The sequence below is a fragment of the Parasteatoda tepidariorum genome, chromosome 3, assembly GCF_043381705.1.
Source record: "Parasteatoda tepidariorum isolate YZ-2023 chromosome 3, CAS_Ptep_4.0, whole genome shotgun sequence".
In the NCBI taxonomy this organism is placed as follows: Eukaryota; Metazoa; Arthropoda; class Arachnida; order Araneae; family Theridiidae; genus Parasteatoda; species Parasteatoda tepidariorum.
The window spans coordinates 7,657,578-7,677,393 of NC_092206.1; the positions used below are offsets into that span (position 1 = coordinate 7,657,578).

Consider the following 19,816-nt stretch of genomic DNA (forward strand, 5'->3'; position numbering starts at 1 on the left):
GATATGCATCATATGGTTCTAAGTATTAGCTTCATGACAAAATCAGCCTGAAGTCAACAATGTCTAAATATCATAGTGTCATAAACATTGTTTATTATACCTTTTACTTACAATGACTTACCTCTTACTTATTCTTTTACGTTTCTCAGTTAAGTTTTTATGATCATTTTTACGCGAAAGATAAGGAGCACTTAGCCAAAGAATTACTCTTATCATTCTTTTTCAATTCAAAAATAGACAGGTTCGGGTGAAGATAGCAGTTAGCACAATCGCTTCAAGAGCTTAAAACATCCTTTTGCTTTCACTCTTTTATGTCTTAATTTTCTATTTTTATGTAAAATTGCTTAGATCATATCAATATCATAATATGAAACTGTACGTAGATTACTTTACGAAAGACTAAGTTAAAATTTGCGGACAACTTACTTTACAATAAATACAACATTTATAATTTTCTTACGATAAAAGTGTTATTAACTAATCACCTTCTTTGATATATATATATATATATACGGATATATATATATATAGAATATAGATTTGTAAAATCACATGTTAATTTTCCAATTGATTCTCTCTTTCTCAGATTCATTGATGATCTATTAGTTATTAATTTTAATGATTTCGATATTCTAGCAAAACATATTTATCCAAATGAATTAATTCTTAATAAAACAAATAATAGTAATTCTTCAGCAAATTTTTTAGATTTGACTCTTAATATTAATGCAGATAAAAATATTACATTTAAACTTTTTGACAAAAGAAATGAATTTAAATTTCCAGTTAAAAAATGCATAGATTTCAACTCTAACTTAGCCAATAAGGTTTTTTCTAATATTATTGCCAATCAAATTCATAGATTTTACAGGAATAATTCTAACTATAACGAGTTTTTATTAGATACTGATATATATAAAAACGATTTAATTAATAGCCATTTTCCTAGTTCATTTCTTAATTTCTATTTTAAAAAAATCTTAAAAAACTTGGTACATTAATTTTTAATTTTTATTTAATTTTTCTGTTTTAAGAATAAGCTCTGATTTTTTCAAGGTAGGAACTAACTATGATAAACTATTCCTAAAGCCACTGGACGGAATAGTTTGGATGTATGANATTATATATATATATAATTACTTTGTTCACCTTCACTTTTGACAAGTATTCTAAATCAGTATATTAAAAGCGTTGCATTAATTACAAATTCATGAAAAAGATTAGATTTCACTGAATTTTAAAGTACTGGTTAATAAATTGTAAAGCCTTTAAAATGTTAACGATAAGAAATCATAAGAATTTTAATCTAATTCAAATAGTTGATATTCGTACTCGTTTTCTGTGTGAGCAGATGCATATATGAACTCAAAATTTTTCTTCATACACTAAAAGTTAAAGTATGATTTAAACCTATGAGAAATTTTTCATCATCGTAAATAAATATAATAATGTAAGATGCTTCGAAATTGGACTGATAAAAGGGCATCAAGAGTACGACAACTTACCATAGAAAATGGGGTTGAAAACAAAATTGAGATGGTAAAAATTATGAAGAACACATTAAATTTTGACATAGCGCTGGAAAACAACAACAAAAATTACTACAATTTCGTTGACTACAAAAGATATAGTTGATTGAAAGATATATTGAAATTTCAATCACCGGCGTCATTATACAGTCTATAAACAACGTATACATTCTATAATGACGCTCGAAGATACTACACGTGGTTTTGATATCGGCCATAGCAATGACAAGCTGCACAATAAAATCCTATTTTATTTTATAACCGTCGTTGAACAGCCGACCCGATTTTGAATTTACGACTACTAATGTTCAACTCCGTAACCTTGTAATTTTGAACCAACCCAGAAGACAAGGAAACTCCTGGATCAGTACCCCCAGAGGTATAATTTTTAATGAGAACATGGAGGACTTTGTGACTAGACACATTTAACGTGCATCAATCACCATTTACTACACTTCTTCGGCCTGAGGGGATCGAAAATGAAATTCTATTGTAGGTATTGCATAAACTAATACTTTAGTGACTACTGTCCGTGTAAACCGGTAAGAAAAAATGGTATGGATTAAGGTCTAGCTAACGAGACGGATGTTCCACGTGCCTTATTTATTTTCTTGAGTACCTTAGATTCAGGTAATTACGCACCATGTCACGCCTTACTGCTCAGAGACCGGCACACTTTGCAGCAACTCAAGTAGGTACTTTATTTACGTCGCACTAGAGCTGCCCAATGGGCTATTGGCGACGATCTGAGAAACATGCCTGAGGATGATCCGAAGACATGCCACCACACTTTTGATAGTCTGAAGAGGGGATGGTTACCCTGTTTTGGTAGTTCGACGACCTGCGGGAGAAATCGGACACTTTACGGTGGAAGGGTTTAACGAGGACAGATACAGCTCACCCTCGGTCAATACGCAGGCTGATCAAAGTGGTCACCCAACCGTTTACTGACCGCAACCACTCTTGCTTGACTTCGGTCTTCCATTGGGAACCGTGTCTTTACAATCAGTCCACTGAGGGACCAACTCAGGTAGGACCTGTTGCAAAAAAAAGCAACGTAGCATGCATGTGTTTTTCGCGATTGTCTGCAATTTTTGTGACTCCATATTCCATGGTAATTTTTGATCTTCTTATGTCTTAGCACCTCTCCAAGTTTGTTGGATTAAGTTTAATGCATGGAAGAACAATATCGCGATTTTAAATTAAACAAAATGTTTCAAATTTTTTTCTTACGAGAAAATATGACTCATCAATTAAATTAAAGAGTGAAAATGTATTTTATGAATAGCTAAATTTATTTGAATAGCGGAGATAAAATTCTAAAAATAACAAACCTCTTCATTTTGGTACCTGATGCAACATTATTAAAACATATCATCTTGGATATCCCTAAATCCCTGGAATTTCCGTGCCACAACAGCCGAAATCCCTGGAATTCCTTTTTTCCTCCCAACCTCATACGCTCCTTCCTGAGGAAAATTCGAACCTTAATCTAATGATGAGTTGATATTATTGTTCAAGTTGACCCTCTCCTAACTCTACTAATCTGATTCTCGTTTTGTTTTTATTTCTTACAGATCGTATTACGGATTAGTGATTAAAGACAAAGATTCGGTGATATGCTGGAATGTTGTTAATAAAACACATTTCTGAGAACATCTAATTAAGTAATAATAGTAATAATAAAAGAAAAGAAGAAATCAGATATTCAAGTTCTCATTTCTCTCAAATTTTTCTATGAATTTTCTTCCAATTTTGGATTTTATTATTTTAAATTACATATTTAAAGACGATCCTAATATTTACATACGTTAAGTGTTTTTGATCATCATTAGATTATTAGATATAAAAAATAAGCTCGAATTAAATCTGTAATAAGCTTGCAAACGTTGAAAAAAATTTTTAAATGATAATAATAGTCATAAAAAAATAAAAGAAAAATTCAAATTTACAAATTTTTCGGTCAGTTTTCTTCCTATTTTGGATTTTATCATTTTAAATTACATAGTTAAGACGATACTAATAATTACACAGCATAACATGTAAAGTGTATTTGATCAATGTTAAATTGCATAATGAACACAATTACATAAATGTTAATAAAAATTAATTTGTAAGAGATTATATCGGAAAAAAATAAACTCGAATAAAATCTGTAATACACCTGAGAACGATAAAATTATTTAAATCTATACTGTATGTAAATACAAAAAAAAAATTCTGCACAAGGTTTCGAGTGAAAAGTTTCAAAGTTCTAAAATAGAATAAAGTAAAAATAGCATACTGGTACTCCATTTTTAGACTATTTCTCTGACGAATATCTTAACATAAAATCCAAAATTACATCGTAATGATAAAATAACAAATCATGTAGTTTTAAATTCGACCGAAATTGAGAAATTCTCTTTACTTATCGTCTTTTATTTTTTTATAATCGTAAACCTGGTAACAAACTTATATATATATATCTATATTGCAATTAACAATGAAGATATTTAAAAAAATATAAAGATTATGATTTACCTTTATTTCTTGTTTGAAAGCTTTCAATCAGCAAAATCAATAAATTCCTAATATTGGTTAAACTGTTCCCGTCACAATGTTCGTACACTTGACGTTTTAGTCTTCTGTCAAATGTGAGGCTTGCTGAAGTTATTCGTAGACTTGGAATTGGGTCTGAAGCCTTCTTTCACTCTATTAGAACCTTCATGACTGAAATTAGTGAAATTAAAAACTTAGCAAAATAAAGATTTTATAGTTAAGTAAAAAAAAACGTCTTTAATCAAAAGAAAAACTATTTCTTTTTTCTTTTTAAAAACTGTCATTCAAATCCTTCATTTCTTTAATTCAAAATTTGCTGAAAAATTCAAACCAATAAAAAAAAATTCGCCAATACTTTCGCCAAAATGCAACTTTATTTGCCAAATGTGCGATTTCATTGCATTTGGCAAGGAATTTGAATGCTTAACGCGGGATTTGAAATAACGTAAGTCTAGTGAGTAAAATGATTTTAGTCTAGTGAGTCAATAACAAAATCAACTGTTATTACCTAAGCAAATCAAATCTGAAAAGGCATTTTAGATCCAATCTTTTCTTCCAGGGATTCTTGCCAATGACCATAATAAAATAGGAATTGATTTTATATTAAACATTTCTAAGATGGTGGGTGTCTACTAAATTATAGAAAAAAGAAACTCAATTGGTATACTTGTACACACAAAAAGTATAAGAAATTTTAGAGCCACTCTTTTCTCCCAGGGATACTTGCTTATAACCATAAAAAATAAGAATTGATTTTAGATGAAACATTTATAAGATGGTGGGTTTCTAATAAGTTATTAACAAAATAAACTCAATTGGTATACTTGTACGCTCAAAAAGTATAAGAAATTTTAGAGCCACTCTTTTGTACCGGGGCTACTGGTTACCAACCAAGGTAAAATAAATAATGTAAGATATTTCTTCAGTGTTCAATTCTTACGCTCGATATCTAATAAACTCTTTAGCAAAATAAATTAAACTGATTTACCAATCCTGAAGGTGTAAGGCATTTTAGAGCCCTCAAGGCAACTTGTCTCCCACCATAATAAAACAGGATTTGGAATTGATTATAGAACACCCATGACAGAAGCAACTCCGCATAGATAAGAAAATCACACCAAACAGGGCATGTAACGACACCTAAAAATATCAACTTGGTGGAAAGGGTGGCCATCTTCTTATCTTTGATAGCTAGGGGCAGCGGTAAAGGGCATTTTTTCCTTTACCCGAGTTGCTTTTATTGAGCCGTTACGTTGATATTCAATCTCTTTCTTTCCTCGCATCGGTTTCAGTTCAACTATCAACATTCTAGGGTAATGTCGTTCGCTGTTGCAGGAGGAAGAAAAAATGAGTTTCCTTGGCATACGACAACGTCTTTATGCTGTTCTCTCTTTTTTTCTTTACCGTATTTTCCTAAGAATTCGACGTTTTTCTTTATTGAAGAAAGACGTAAAAGGTTTTCAAATCACGATAAAAGAAATGGTATTTGTAAAGAATAATTTTTTTTTCTAAATATTTTTAAACTTATCGCTAACTGAGTATTACTTGAAAGATAATAGTAAAAAATATTTTTATGAGATGACTTATCTGGAGTGATTGCTATAGGATAATTCTCAGCATGTTATGCACAGTAAAATTGCGCAGTTTTTACATAGTAAACTAATCAGAAAAGATGAATTATGCTATAAAATATTTCACGGTTTATGTTTTCTTAACCGGTCGTAGTTTTTCAATATCGTTGTCATAAAACCAAATGAAAACTCGCTAAAAAACCTACCGGAAATTCTCTTTAATTTCTCAAGAAGAATTGAAAAATCGGTAAACTTTGGAACACTCTTCACAAAATTTAAAATATCTTAATAATCTGAAACTATTTGAGATTCCGAGAAAGCATTTATTCTTCCAATTATATTTATAAAACATTGATTGATTGCAAAGAGTTGTAGAAGCTTTATTATCACTTGCAATTTTAAAAAGAACTACTTTTTAACAATAGTTAAAAATAATACATTAAAATACGTCAAAATTAAAAATAAATTAGTAAATTATAATAAAAATTAAATTCATAAGTTAAAATTAAAAATAAAATTAGACGTAATCAACCAAACGTTTGAAATAAATATTGTCAAAATTAAAAAGTAGTAAAAAATTCAAGTGGCACTTTTGAAAACATTTTTGAAAGAAAAACTTAGTCTTATTTAATTATGCAAAATTTGTTTAGTTTGCCAAGTTTATTGAATTTTCGAGGTTTCAATAGATAAAGTCATTAAGAGACAGCTTTTGAGTAAATTTGGCGGAAAAAAACAAACCTGCCAAGTACCAGTCGAAAACAACCTTAAAATGCTTCTTTTCTTAAAATGCGAAAGCTAGGACACGAATAGATTAGTTAAGTTTTGGCGATTTATAATAGACATTTGACAACAAAAATATTACTTGGATCCTTTATTCACCCAGTTTTTCATATATATATATCGAAAGAGATAGAATTGTCCGAAAAAAGGCACTATAATGGATTATGATGAAATTCTGTGTAATTATTTAGACGTAATTGTTACTTGTACCACATTTTACTATAATTGAGACAACTGACTTTAAACATGAACTGTGTGAGCAATAAATAATGAATATTAACTGTGTAAACAACTAGCAATTTCTATTTACAGAGAATGTTCATACATTTTTAAGCTTGTAACTTTTCAAGAACTGTTCTAAATACGTCTCATAATGTAACAAAAATTATTTCTCGACGTGACTTTGGTCTAAAATACTTATAAGTGTTTCTTTTCCTTTAAATTTCAGCCAGTAGCTCTGATTTTTTATATTATTGCTTTACACCGAAGAGCCATTACATTATGATCACTCTGCTAATAACATGTAGGAGCACCTTTAACCTTCAAAACTGCTAGCACCCGCCGTGGCATTGATTCCACAAGGTGCTGATAGGTAGTCTGAGGTATCTGGTACCAAGCGCTCCCCATCTGGTCCTGCGATTCCCTCACATTGCGAGGGGGTAGCGTGACAGCATGAATTTGGTTTTCCAAGTAGGACCACAAATGCTCCAAGACAAGGGGCCAAGACATGACTTGAAAGTCACTGGAATGTTCCTCGAACCAATCCATGACGATTCGCCCTTATGACATGGTGCATTATCCAGTTGGTAAACACCATCCCCCGCAGGAAAAACTGTTGCCATGAATGGGTGAATCTGGCCTGCAACTATGTTCAAGTTGCTTACAGACGTCAGGGATTGTTCTATGAGGATTATGGGTCCTAATGTGCCCCATGAAAACATTGTTCCTGGGTGAGAAACCATGAAAATCTGGGCGAGCCCATTGTTATAGATGGAGGGTGGTCATAATGTAATGGCTCTTCGGTGTGTGTTACGCTTTATAAAGTAAAATTAACGAGTATAGGACAGAATAATGATTGATATGAGAAAAACCATCGTAAATTTCAGCAAAGTCATGCTTAATATTTAAAAATGACGTTTTTGCTTAAATCAGCAATGAAAAGAATGATAATTTCATTCTTTGAAAACTGCGGAGTGTATATTCCAAGCGTGATTTTTTTTTTTAATTTTACAATTATAAAAGTGCGAGCCTCAGGGAATAGAGCGTTTGCCTTCTGATGAGATGAACTGGGTTCGAATCCCAGCTATGGCTGGTCAATACGAAATCCACATCCGGCTTGTACCAGCCATACTGCTGACGTTAAATATCCCCCGTGGTAATCGGATCGTGGATTAGAATCCTCTTGCCGTCTGGCTAACTGTGAAGGTTTTCGTGGTTTTCCTCTCATGTAACGCAAATGCAGATTAGTTCCATTAAAAAGCCCTCCACTAAGGCAAATATCCAGGAGTATCCTCGTCTTCTGGATTGGGTTCAAAATTACAAGGCTACGGAATTGAACATTGGTAGTCGTAAGCCCAAAATTTGGGTAGGCTGTTCAACGTCGGTTATAAAGTTATAAAAATGCAATATAAATTTTAAAATACAATATAAATTTTAAAATCAAATTTTTTAAAATTTTATTATATTAAAATTAAATTTGAAATTAAATTTAAAAACTTATATATTTCATCAATTTAAAAATACAATGTAAATTTTACTATATAAAGTTTTAGCAATATTTCTTACAATGTATCGTAAAATTTGACTAAAAATAAAGATAAAAATTCATGACCTTAAATGCTAAGGTTTTTTTATTCTGCACAAAACGTTTAAAAGTTATCCATCCGAACTAAGCTGTTAAGCATTATTACAAAACTTAGCAAATAAGTTAGGAAAGTTAATTTAATTATGTTGACAAGAAAATTAATTTCTCCGTTAACAGCGCAAAATCGCTTGTTACAGTAGCCAAGATTAAATTTAGATTTATTTATCATCTTTTCGTTGAATCTTTCGCTAGACTAAGAATTATACTGAATAAACAAACCATATTAAAAGGCATTTCCAATCGTTTAAGTATCATTAATGTCTTAAATTGATATCTTAATTTGTGTGTCATTAATTTGAAGTTTAATTTGCTTTAAAACGCTTTGAATAAATACACATTCGGGGAAAATTCAGGGAGAGAAACATTTAATTAAACTTTCGGAATATCTTCGAATTTTGCTGAATCAAATAACAAAAGATGGGTTCTTTAGATTTAATTTAAAAGCCTAAATTGATTTTAAATGTGTGTAAATACATTTGAAATGCTTTAACTCTGTATACCGCAGATTTAATGGTTTAAATTGTTTCTTGCTTTCATTCTGTAGTACGTTTAAAGAATAAAAAATTTAATCGAATTATTATTCAGCAAATGTGTTATTATTTAAATCATTGTTTTGTTTTTTTATATCTCGTTTTATTTCTCGCGCTCAAAAAATTTCTCCGCTAGATTATGATTAGTGACAAAAAGTGTTTCAATCATTGACTGTAAAAATGAATTCATAACCGTAAATTTGTCACAATCATAAAAATAAAGGTCGTCCTATAAGTTTTTCTCGTAAAATATCTTAAAAGGCAAATTATATTAAAAGGCTCGAGCCTTGACGTTGCTTAAAACCCAATTTTTTTTTATTATAAAAGTAAGGTGAACCGTGGAACTGGGCGAAACAGTGTAGTGCTGCCATCTGTCGAGTTGTATGAGAATTGCATGACTGTTGCCCGTTATAATCAATGAAAAGTGCGAGAAGGATGTACATTGGCAACGGCTGGGATCGAACCAGGAAAATTTATCTTCATATCCATCATGAAAAATAGTGTATATCCGCGAATTGAGTTAGGAAATTTTGCCTATAGATAGATTTCTCAATTTTACTTTTCATCATGCATGATCTAGTATGATAAGCTTGAAAGCACTTGCACATGCGCACTTGAAGGGCTAGGGTTCGAGTAAGAAGAAAGTGTGCACTGTTAACGTAATAAAATAGTTAACGAGCATGCCCAGTTATTTCAAAACTTAAGGAATATGTGTCAGGACTTTTAAGAAAGCAAGGCTGACAAAAGCAAGAGAAACAATGAAGTATGCAACGCAGTAACATGAATGTTGAGCGTAATTTTTTCATTTTTTTTTATATTTTTGATACAAATTTTTGTTAGAACATAACGAGACTGGCTTCGGTATTGAAGAGATAGTGAGTTGATTTTGGATGTAATGGGATACCTGCAAGTGACGTAGTGTGGGTATCTCGATCCTCATTGGTTGTTAAAACGTGGAATTTGCTTACGTTAGCAACTGTTCTACCCATTCTATTTCGAATAAGACAAGCCCGTCAAGTTTCAATTCTCTTAAGTGACACATTCTAAATTCTTCCACAAACACTCTTTTGCAGAGTTTTAAATTCTTTCGCAATATATATTAACACAAGGACAGGCACGATGCCACGTGGAACAAAAACAAGCGAATCAAGCATCGAAGTTGCCAGGTACACAAAACAAAAATATTTCTCGGTTGCTGGTAAAATGCATAAACAAATAATAAATCTAAGTTAAATAAAAGAAGTAGACAAGAAAGAATTATATTTCAATTAATTCTATGTGCGATACGGCTTTTTATTTAATTAACTTACCGTTAATTAACATTCTAACTGACGTAGCGAAACTTAGCTCAACTTTGATACGCTTCGAAAGATTCGCTGACGTCATAGGTCACATGTGTGGGCATGGGAGGTCTTCTTTTTCTGGAAGTTCAAGTAACCAATTAAATAATATATTTTTTTTAATTTTCTCTTGTTTTCACTTACACCAAATCAAAATTTTAAATTAATCATTTTCGATTTTATTTGTATAGACCCAGACCTATCGACGATTCACTTACAATATGTAAAACAGCGAAATCTTTCTTCTAACCGTATAAGTTAACGATTCACTCTATTACCATTGCTGAAATTTGTTTTTATCACAAACACTGTTTTTAATACGTATGAATTAACGGACAACTCTTCGGATAAGACGGAAACTTCTTAAAGTGTGCATAAAATTTGTTGGCTAAGTTACAGATGTCCCAAATAAGAACAAAAATCTGAAAAATCAATTAAACTGAAACGGAAGACTTTTGCTTATGGAAATGCTTGTATTTCCTGATATTTCGTCGCTTTGAAACTAAACTGTGGTAACTAAAAAAAGCAAGTTTCTCAGGAGAGCGATTTCTAACATTTCAGGAACTTCCACTGCAGGTTGACTCGAAGCTATGGCGACTATTGCAAGCAAAATAGTTTACATTGAAAATCCCTGTTTCTTTAAATTTTTCAATGAACCAGGCCTGATTCTTGCAGCATTTCTAATTTAGTGGTAATTTCGAAATAAGTTTAGGTACTTTGAGTTGCAACACTTTTCTCTAAAACTTTTATTAAAAGTGGAGAGTTATTTCAAAATACAACGATGTTCTTCAAAATATCCTCCCGAATATTACATATTTCATTTCAAATTTTGACATACAACAGTGTAGGAAAAAAATCGCTCCCTTGAAAAACTTGCTTTTTTGAATTACCACGGTTTAGTTTCAAAGTGACGGTATCTTCTCGAAGGTTTTGTTGCAACTGGCACACTGCTACACTATTCCTTTAAACCAAGATGGCGAATTGCGCCAAAGCGATAACGATTTATCTGCTCTCTAAATTAATTTTATGGAACTTTGAAGATAACACGTTGTTTTTCTAAAAGGGTGATTTCTTTTACACAAAATGACCCAAATATCTCATTTTTCGATTTTTGAGTTACTACGGTTTAGTTTCAAAGCGACGATATATGCTATTTGTGCTAAGTATCAAAATGATTGTCCTATTCTACACAAAAAATTTCTGATCCTCCCGCCAGGTGGCCGACTGGTCAGCGTGCCTGACTGTGAATCCAATGGTTGTGGGTTTGAATCCCGCTCAGGGTATGGATGTTTCTCTCTGTGTGTTGTTCTCTATTTTGTGAATGTGGCCCACCCTATAAACGGGTATCTGTGGTAGAATTGTGTAATCTGTGGTAGGTCAAAAAATTCTCAAAGGTTAAAAAAAAGGAATGATTTAAAGATTACGAAATCATAGGTATGGGTTATTTCAAACACTTTCCTTGTGAGCAAAAATAAGCAAATAGAAAACTCCAACGATTTAGTAAAAATGGTTTTCCTTACCTCATAACGGCTTTTTTTTCTCTTTTTCGTAGCCAAACAGATTAATTACGAACTTTATTTTTATTTTAAAAATACTGAAGAAAATTTACTTTCTGGCGTACGCATTGTTCATTGTCATTCCTTTTTGCTATTATCTACTAATGACAAACCACCAATTGCTTCTTTTTATCGCAAAATTCAGTAAATTTGTTTATTATTTCGAACGCAGATTTGTAAATGTACCTACGTGCGCAATGATTACTATGAAAAAAAAATTGAATTTATTGCTTTTAAAAGATTCAGTAATGTACATTTTTTTCTGTTTTAAAAAAAGAAAAAAGTTAAAAGCGCGTAGAATTAGGTTTTGTTATTTTTTATTGGTAAAAAAAGAAGTTTCAAAGCAAAAAAAATTATCAAATATTTTTTTTTCATTTTAAAGTAGTGCTCAATTATTTATGCATCAATACTTAAAATAAAAAAAAATTTATTTTGTTTTAGAATGAATCGAGTTTAATTAATTTCACTTATGAGAAACAAGAAATTGAAAACAAAAATATTGCGAAAAGCGCTAATTTTTTTCAGTTCATTAAAATTTATTTTTCATTAAATCTTTAAAAAAGTGCCAAACAAAACTTTTAAATTAAGTTCTTTTTGAGAAATATTAATAAAAATTTAAAAGAAAAAAATGATAGAAGATATTTCTTGAATATCACAGTTTAATACAAAAATATTTTAGTACATGTATAATTTATTTTTAATAAAAAACGAGTATAAATAAACTATTTAAAATTTTAAAAATATCATGCATACAAATAAAAAAAAAAATTATTCCTAAAACTGCTGCTACATAGAAAGCGAAAGCTTAAAAAAATTCAACAGCTTCTTCATGCTTAAGTGATTGTCAAAAAATGATAGCTTTAAAATTTTCCACAAGTAGCAATCATCCCCCAATACTCGATGATGTAACAAACAAACTCACCAGAGGAGTTCATATATTTATACAGACTCGCCTTGAAAGAAGAAGAAGAAAAAAATTAAGTGTCAAAATACGAAACAAAAGAAGGCAGTGAAAGTTTGCCAAAATACTTACGACGAAAGAAAATAAACCGATTAAAGTGTAAATTAGAATGGAAAAAAAAGTAAGATAAATAACGCGAGTAGATTAGAAGTTAACAAAGAAAAATTATAAACGGCAAAAAAAAAAAAAAAGCGCGTTTCTTCCTATTTTTAAAGTTAAAAGGGATAAAAGAAAGGAGCAGTTTAAAGCGTGAATATTTACTTAAGATAGCAAAGTCGCGTTGGTGTAAAATTTAAAAGACTGACTTTTCTTTTTGTTTGGAGAAATGAGGTTAATTTGAGAAATTCAATTTTTTTTTAAGTATATGAAAGGAAGCTGTTGAGAAAACCAATATGTTGAGCATCGTTTAAAAAAGATTTGAATTTGCTATGGTGTGGAGTATGTTTTTATTTTTACTATCGGATAATAACTCATAATTTTTTATTTGCAATAAATTCGTAAATAATACAAATTCGTAAATAATACGTAATAAAATAAAACGAATCATTGTAGCAGTTTTTCAAATTGTAAAAAAATATTTCCTTGTAGTTCATAAAACTAGTTGTATAACTTATTATTTCAGGATATATTAGTCATCTTAGACAGAGAAGTTAGGATAGATCTGAAATTAAATTCTAATTATTTTTTATTAGAATTATTTTCTTCTTACTTGTTACTGAATAAAACTTCCTTTTACTCCGTGCTGATGTTGCTTTCAAATTGTAATTTACTTAAATTAGTTTCATATTGCATATCGTTGAAATTAGTTTCCATTTGCACAATGTTGCGATTGATTTCAAATATTCAACTTCCAACAGAACTTTTCTGAAATTGTATTCCATTTGTATTTTTCTTAAAAATTAGTTTAAATTGAAATATGCTAAAAATGACTTTTTATCGCACTTTTCTGAAATTTGATTCCTATTGCAATTCATTGAATTTTTATTTTATTAAACGTTGCTGATATTTTGCAATTAAAATACATGTTAACCTACACAGTTTGAATAGCAATATATTTTATTTCCAATGGTATTTTACTGAATCTAATTATTAAAAAATTGGCAGTAAATTTAAAAACTCATTTAATTTTATATGAGTCTTTATAATCACATTATTAAAAAAAGGTTTTATAGTATTATTTGTAATAAATAGAGCTAACAAATATTTTTAAAAAGTGGAGAAAAAATAATTGTAAAAATTCACCTCAGGGTTTTTCTTATTTATTTTTGCTGAAGTTAATTGATTAAGAGAATTAAATTAATAAGAAACTAATAAAATATAAAAATTGAAATTTAATTAAAAAAGGGGGAAATTTTAAAAAAGCATTTAAATTTCCGTGAGTTTTTATAATTACATTTTTAAAGAAGGTTTTAAAATAATATCATTAGTAACATAAGTAGAACTAGAACTATTATTTTATAAAAAAAACAGAGGAAAAAACTGTTAAAGAAGTTTTTATTTCTTTTGTATAGTAGATAACGTTTAAGCTTTACTCATAACTCAATTTTACTTCTAAAAAAATCGATCCTAGATTAACTTTCTTTGTATTTGATGTATCTTTTTCGTTTCTTTACTTTTACTAGAACGTCAGATTTTTGTTAATCCTTTTCCTCATTTCTTTAAAAAGACTTTAATAACTATTCGCTGAGAAATTGAAATTAGAACTTACTTAACCCAAAATAAAGTAAGATTTTTTTTTTACGGAGAGTTATGCTTTTATTCATTTTTTTAAAAAAAGAATGCTCTTAAAATTATTCGCTCTTGATTTGAAATTAGAGCTTACAGAGCACTACAGTAGGTTTTCGAAATAAACTTTAATATATATATATATATATATTAGGAAATCACAATGATAATTAAAACAGTGTATGAATAAAACACTTTGGCTTTTTAAAAGCTTTACAACGATGAACTTGCATAAATACATGTTTAATTATAAAACCTGTAAATGACTCAAATATCGAGAAAAAAAACAATTTTGTTAAAAAAATATTTTTTTAGCTTCGCAATCTATCTGCAAATTAAAAAAATTCATTAGGATTTGCAAATAACACTCCAGGTTTCATGTTTAAAGTAAAATTACTTCACTATTTTCAGTTATTAGTTTATACGTCATTTTCTGAGGGTGAAATTTTGGAGCAAAACCTTTGACAACTTTTCGATAAGCTAGTGCACTCAAATCAATACCGAAGTTCGGCACACCTGCTTATCATTTTCCGATTGCTACAAATTTACTTCATCGACATATTGTCGTTAAAAAAAAAAGCTTATCCTCTATCCAAATTTCGGACACCCTTTCACAAGTTAGAATGTTCAAATTTGAAGTGGGCCTTTGTCGTGGACAATAATACAAGGTTTAATCGCTTCCTGTCATGCTACAATAAAATATTCTATTTGCTATTTTATCGTACGATTGAATTTATCAACATCGAAACATGCACCCCTATTCCTGTTAGTTAGAGTGGTCTATTTTTAACTAGATGTTTATAAAAGTTACGAATTTTTCTTAAAAGGGGTAACAAAAATTGTCATTTTCTTATTGCCAATCATCATTTTGAGAAATTACCAACGTAAATACTTTGACAGACACAAATTTAATAAATATATAAACAATAATAAATTACATAAATTACAGAAAAAAAAACTATGTTTCTCAAAAAAAAAAAAATAGAAAATGAATTTTTTTTGTTAGGTCTAAATCGAAAAACGTATTACTTTCGTAACGTAACGCTCTAATTTCGTGCTATGTGTTATAAGCTCTATTCGAAACGTAAACGCTCTAATTTTATGCTATAAGCTTCTATCACCATGGAAAACTAACGCCATCACGTACTTTAAAAGTTATACTTAAGTATTTCGTTAGCTATTTGATAAAAATATCTTTTTCTTATTTTTAGTTCACTTGGAATACGTAATTTTAAACATTTTTAATTAATTTTATTATATTGTACCTTTCAAATCCTTTTAACAACACAAAACACAACTTTTTTCCTTGTATTTTTGAAAAAAATACCTCCAAAAATTTATTAATACCTTAATTTACGTGTACCCGTGTAGAATTTTTCAAAAAAAGAATATCGAATACATCATATTTAACAATTATCAGTGTGGTACTAGAGTTCCCTTTATAACCCAGTGATATTGTAACTGAGAATTTTTCGCCAGTAAGTGAAGCAGTTATAATTTGGCAACAATTCTACAAACGCAACGATCTTAGAGTCAGAGTTAGCTATAATGATAATTCAAGCTGTTCCTTCACATTGGACTTTCTATTTGAAGATAAAGTATCCCGGATTCCTTTTTGGAATGCTTATTCTCCGTCGTAAAAGTGAAAAATTGATTGTAATTTGTTCACCAAGATGGCTTCCATTAGAACCTTGCAATTAAAATTCTTCCCCGCCGCTCGTTTGTAAGCAAGGGAAAAATGCGAAATATTTTCCCTTAAACCGCATTGTTTGTTTAGCAATTAAGCAATAGGTTGAAATTGAGAGTTTTATAAATAAAATAGCTTTTTTTTAAAGCTAACATTTAAATTCATTTGCCATGAAGTCTAGGATATTTTTTTGAAAGATATATTTTGGTACTCAACTTAAAATTATTGAGAGTGTGTTGCATGCGGAATTACATTATTTTCGAAATTCATGTAATATAATGAGATCTCTGACAACTAGGAGATAGTCGGGTAGCCCCGCCCACTGTCAATTTCATATGTATAGAATATTTTTTCAAATCAATGGGCCATCGGACATTAATTGTTATATTAAAAAATGATTATTTTCAAAGTTTCAAGTATTTATGCAGCTGTTAACATGGTAAACAATAGTTTTGAAAATATGTTGAATACAATAGTCATGAAATTAAGAAAAATTGGCTGAATGTTTCGATTAAATTTCATTTTAATACTAAAAATATAATTTTTTTCATACATACAGCATTAAAGTATGTAGTCTTAAGTTTAATTTGCACAAAGAAAAAAGTCTATATGTGAAAAATTTTTCGAGTAATTACAAATTTACAAAAAAAATGGATTTTGGGTAGCCCCGCTCACATGAATGTCGGGTATCAACGCCCAATTTTATTTCGTCGATAAATGTACGGTTGCAAAGATTATTATTTTATTGCTTCAAATTTGAATGTTATATGCATTTTTAACAACAAATATTGTTGTTATTAAATGATTGTTATTAAATGATAGAATTCACTAAAAGTATATAAATATGTAATAAATAAAATAATTTTGTGATAAAAATGATAAATGAGGTTTATCTATTGTCAATACATTGGTCATTTTCATTTACACCTGAAAAAACAGTCAAAAAACATAATTTTTGTAACTGGGCGGGGCTACCCGACACATTTTGAAAAGAGCTGAAAAACATGTTTTTTTAAATTTCTATTTTTTTAAGTTAAACTATTCTTTTTTTGGTTTATTCTTTTTGCATTATTTAATTAGATGATAAAACAATAGAAACATACAAAAATATTGATTATTACTCAATATTATACAGAAATATAAGCAATACTCCTTACGTGAGCGGGGCTACTCGAATCTCCCCTATATATTATTAAAACGTTCTTTTTGATTAGCTTTTGGGTCTATGACGGTGTAATCTTGCTATCAAAATGTCGGCCTTTTCAAGACTAGCTAGAGCACTCAAATCTTTACTATAGCTTTGTGCGTGATAACAATACAACGTTCGATCGCTTCCTTACTACTACATGCAAAATCCTTTGTCTTTTTTTATCGCTAAATAGAGTGTATGGTCAGTAAGAATTCTAATCTTTCCTGTCTAACTAGAATGCTCAGCCCTCATCCGGAGTTTTATGACTGATGACATAAGTTTCAATCACTTCCAAACTTTTTTAAGCAGAATGTACCGTCAATCCAAATTCGGACAAGCTAGAGTATTCAAATCTCCAGTGAAGATCTGTGTTAGATGGTATTAAACGTTTCAATCGTTTCTCGACTTCTTAAGAGAATATTATCTTCAAAAGAATTTATCGCCTGTTCAAATATTAGCTACATTAAGACAAGCTCGAGCTCTTAAATCTCCACTAAAGACTCCTGTCGGCTGACATACCGCTACAAGCGAAATTTATTATAAAAATTACCAATCTAAATTTCAACCACTTTCAAAGAAATAGAATTTTTTAAAGCATTTAATTTTGTGTTGGATAACCATATACGTTTTAATTGTTTTCAGACTGTCACAAACGAAATTTCACAGCTAAATAGAATTCGACATCTAATTAAATTTCGAATATTAATAGTGTTGAAAACTGAACTGTGAGCTCTGTGCTGTGTGACTATAATTTGTCTACAGTAAAAACTCCCCCCTCCGCAAAGTCTGAGACCGTCTGCTACTATGGAAACAAGAATAGTGCATTTCAGGGAGGGTAGTTTCGCTTCCCTCTAGGGCGAACACAATAGACCGAAGAAATACATTCCCTTTCTCTCGCAGATCAGAGCCAAAATCTGCCCTAAACAGTGACCCCACACCCCTACTTGAACTAGTTATACTTCGTTACCATAGTCACTGCCATGGGCCCAGACGAATGGCTAGGGGAGTTCTCACTATAGACAAACTATATAAACGTTTCAATTCTTTACTGACTGTAACAAGCGGAAATTTTTCACGTAGAAGAATATATGACCAGTTGAAGTTTCACACAATTTTAAAAGGAAAACAATAATTTTTAAACTACGTTTTTGAAATAGAGTAAAAATGAGATGAATTTTAAATTCTTGTCAAACTTACAATAAATAACTTAGTGTTCATCATTTTCGTAAACAATTTTGATTATCTTTTATAACTTCCCCACATCTTTTAAAATTGATGGGCCTCGTTTCTACTTTGGGTCTGACGAAAATAAAATATTATTCTCCCTTTTAATGTACTTGAAAAGCATAGCTCTTTAAATTTTTATTTTATTTCATCATTTCTTGTAGAAAAGTAATATATATTCATATTACTTTTCTACTCCTATTTAAATGTTCCAAAATCTTAAAAAAAAGACAAAAAAATCTTTATTGCTATCGATTGCATTTTAATTGGATATTTTCATGCACTGGCATGTATGAAGCGTTTAGTTAGACTGATTAATTAACATCACACTTAATTTTAAATTTACACCAGTAGGCAATAATATCGAAAACTTTTAAATTGGAAAAAAGATGGAAAATTTTGACCTTGAAGCCCAGCTCTAATTATTGCGCATGTATCGCAAACGTTATGAAGTAATTTCCAGAATGAAGGAATTTCGACAACAATAATATCATACAATAACACAATAATACCATACAATATCATACAATAACAAACAATAACAATAATACATTTAAGTTAACCGAAAATAATATCGTGTAATTTTTTTAAATAACTTTTCATAATCATCGAATAATATTTGAGCTATAAGCTATATTTTAGAGGTATTTAATCTTTTGTGCCTGAAGTTCACAAAAATAAATATGAAAATAACACGTGTTACAGAAGTGCTATAACATTCATAAGCAAGAACAACTAAGGATAAGCAAGAATAATCAAGAAAACATTCATAAGCAAGACTAACTAGTAGTTTTAGCATGACGTTATAATATTCTAACAGGGTAGTATTTTGTTAAGGAATAAAATCAAATTAGAATGCAATTTACTTATTTTATAAATTTTTGTTGCTGTAATTGTACTTCCATTTGGAGTCTACGAATTGTTATACTTCAAGCTCAAATTCTGCTCTTTTTTTAAAGCTCTTTTTTAAAGCTCTTTTTTCTCTTTTTTTATTAAAAAGATTAAAGAATTTTTACGTCAATTTTTAAAATTATTAAAACAACTTGAGTTAATTTTGTGGAATAAATTAAAATTTTCATTATTTTTTGAAATGACTGAGTAATGTTTAAACTGTAAGTTATAAGTTTTTTTTTTTTTTGCATTATCTTAACTGTGTATTTTTAAAAGACAAAAACACAACGTAGGAAAAAATTGGTTAAATAGTTCACAAAAAATAAAATATAAAATACAAGACTTTATTTATATTTTAATTTTTTTGGAATTATTTAACCTAATTCGTTCTTAATATTATGTTTTTCTTTTTAAAATTTGTAGTTTAT

At 29.7% G+C, this 19,816-nt stretch overlaps 1 protein-coding gene and 1 long non-coding RNA gene across 3 annotated transcripts in view; one reads left to right on the top strand and one right to left on the bottom strand.

Moving 5' to 3' along the window:
- The window catches only part of LOC107449963 (uncharacterized), a 329,392-nt gene that overhangs the window by 150,039 nt on the left and 159,537 nt on the right, over positions 1-19,816 (top strand). The gene's annotated exons all lie outside the window — the stretch shown is intronic.
- LOC139425111 (uncharacterized) overlaps positions 4,057-19,816 on the bottom strand; it is a 64,141-nt gene continuing 48,381 nt past the window's right edge. The window contains exons 2-3 of the long non-coding RNA XR_011636339.1: positions 10,126-10,236; positions 4,057-4,241 (exon numbers count right to left, since the gene is read on the bottom strand). This is a non-coding gene — a long non-coding RNA (uncharacterized lncRNA). The remainder of the gene's footprint in view (positions 4,242-10,125; positions 10,237-19,816) is intronic.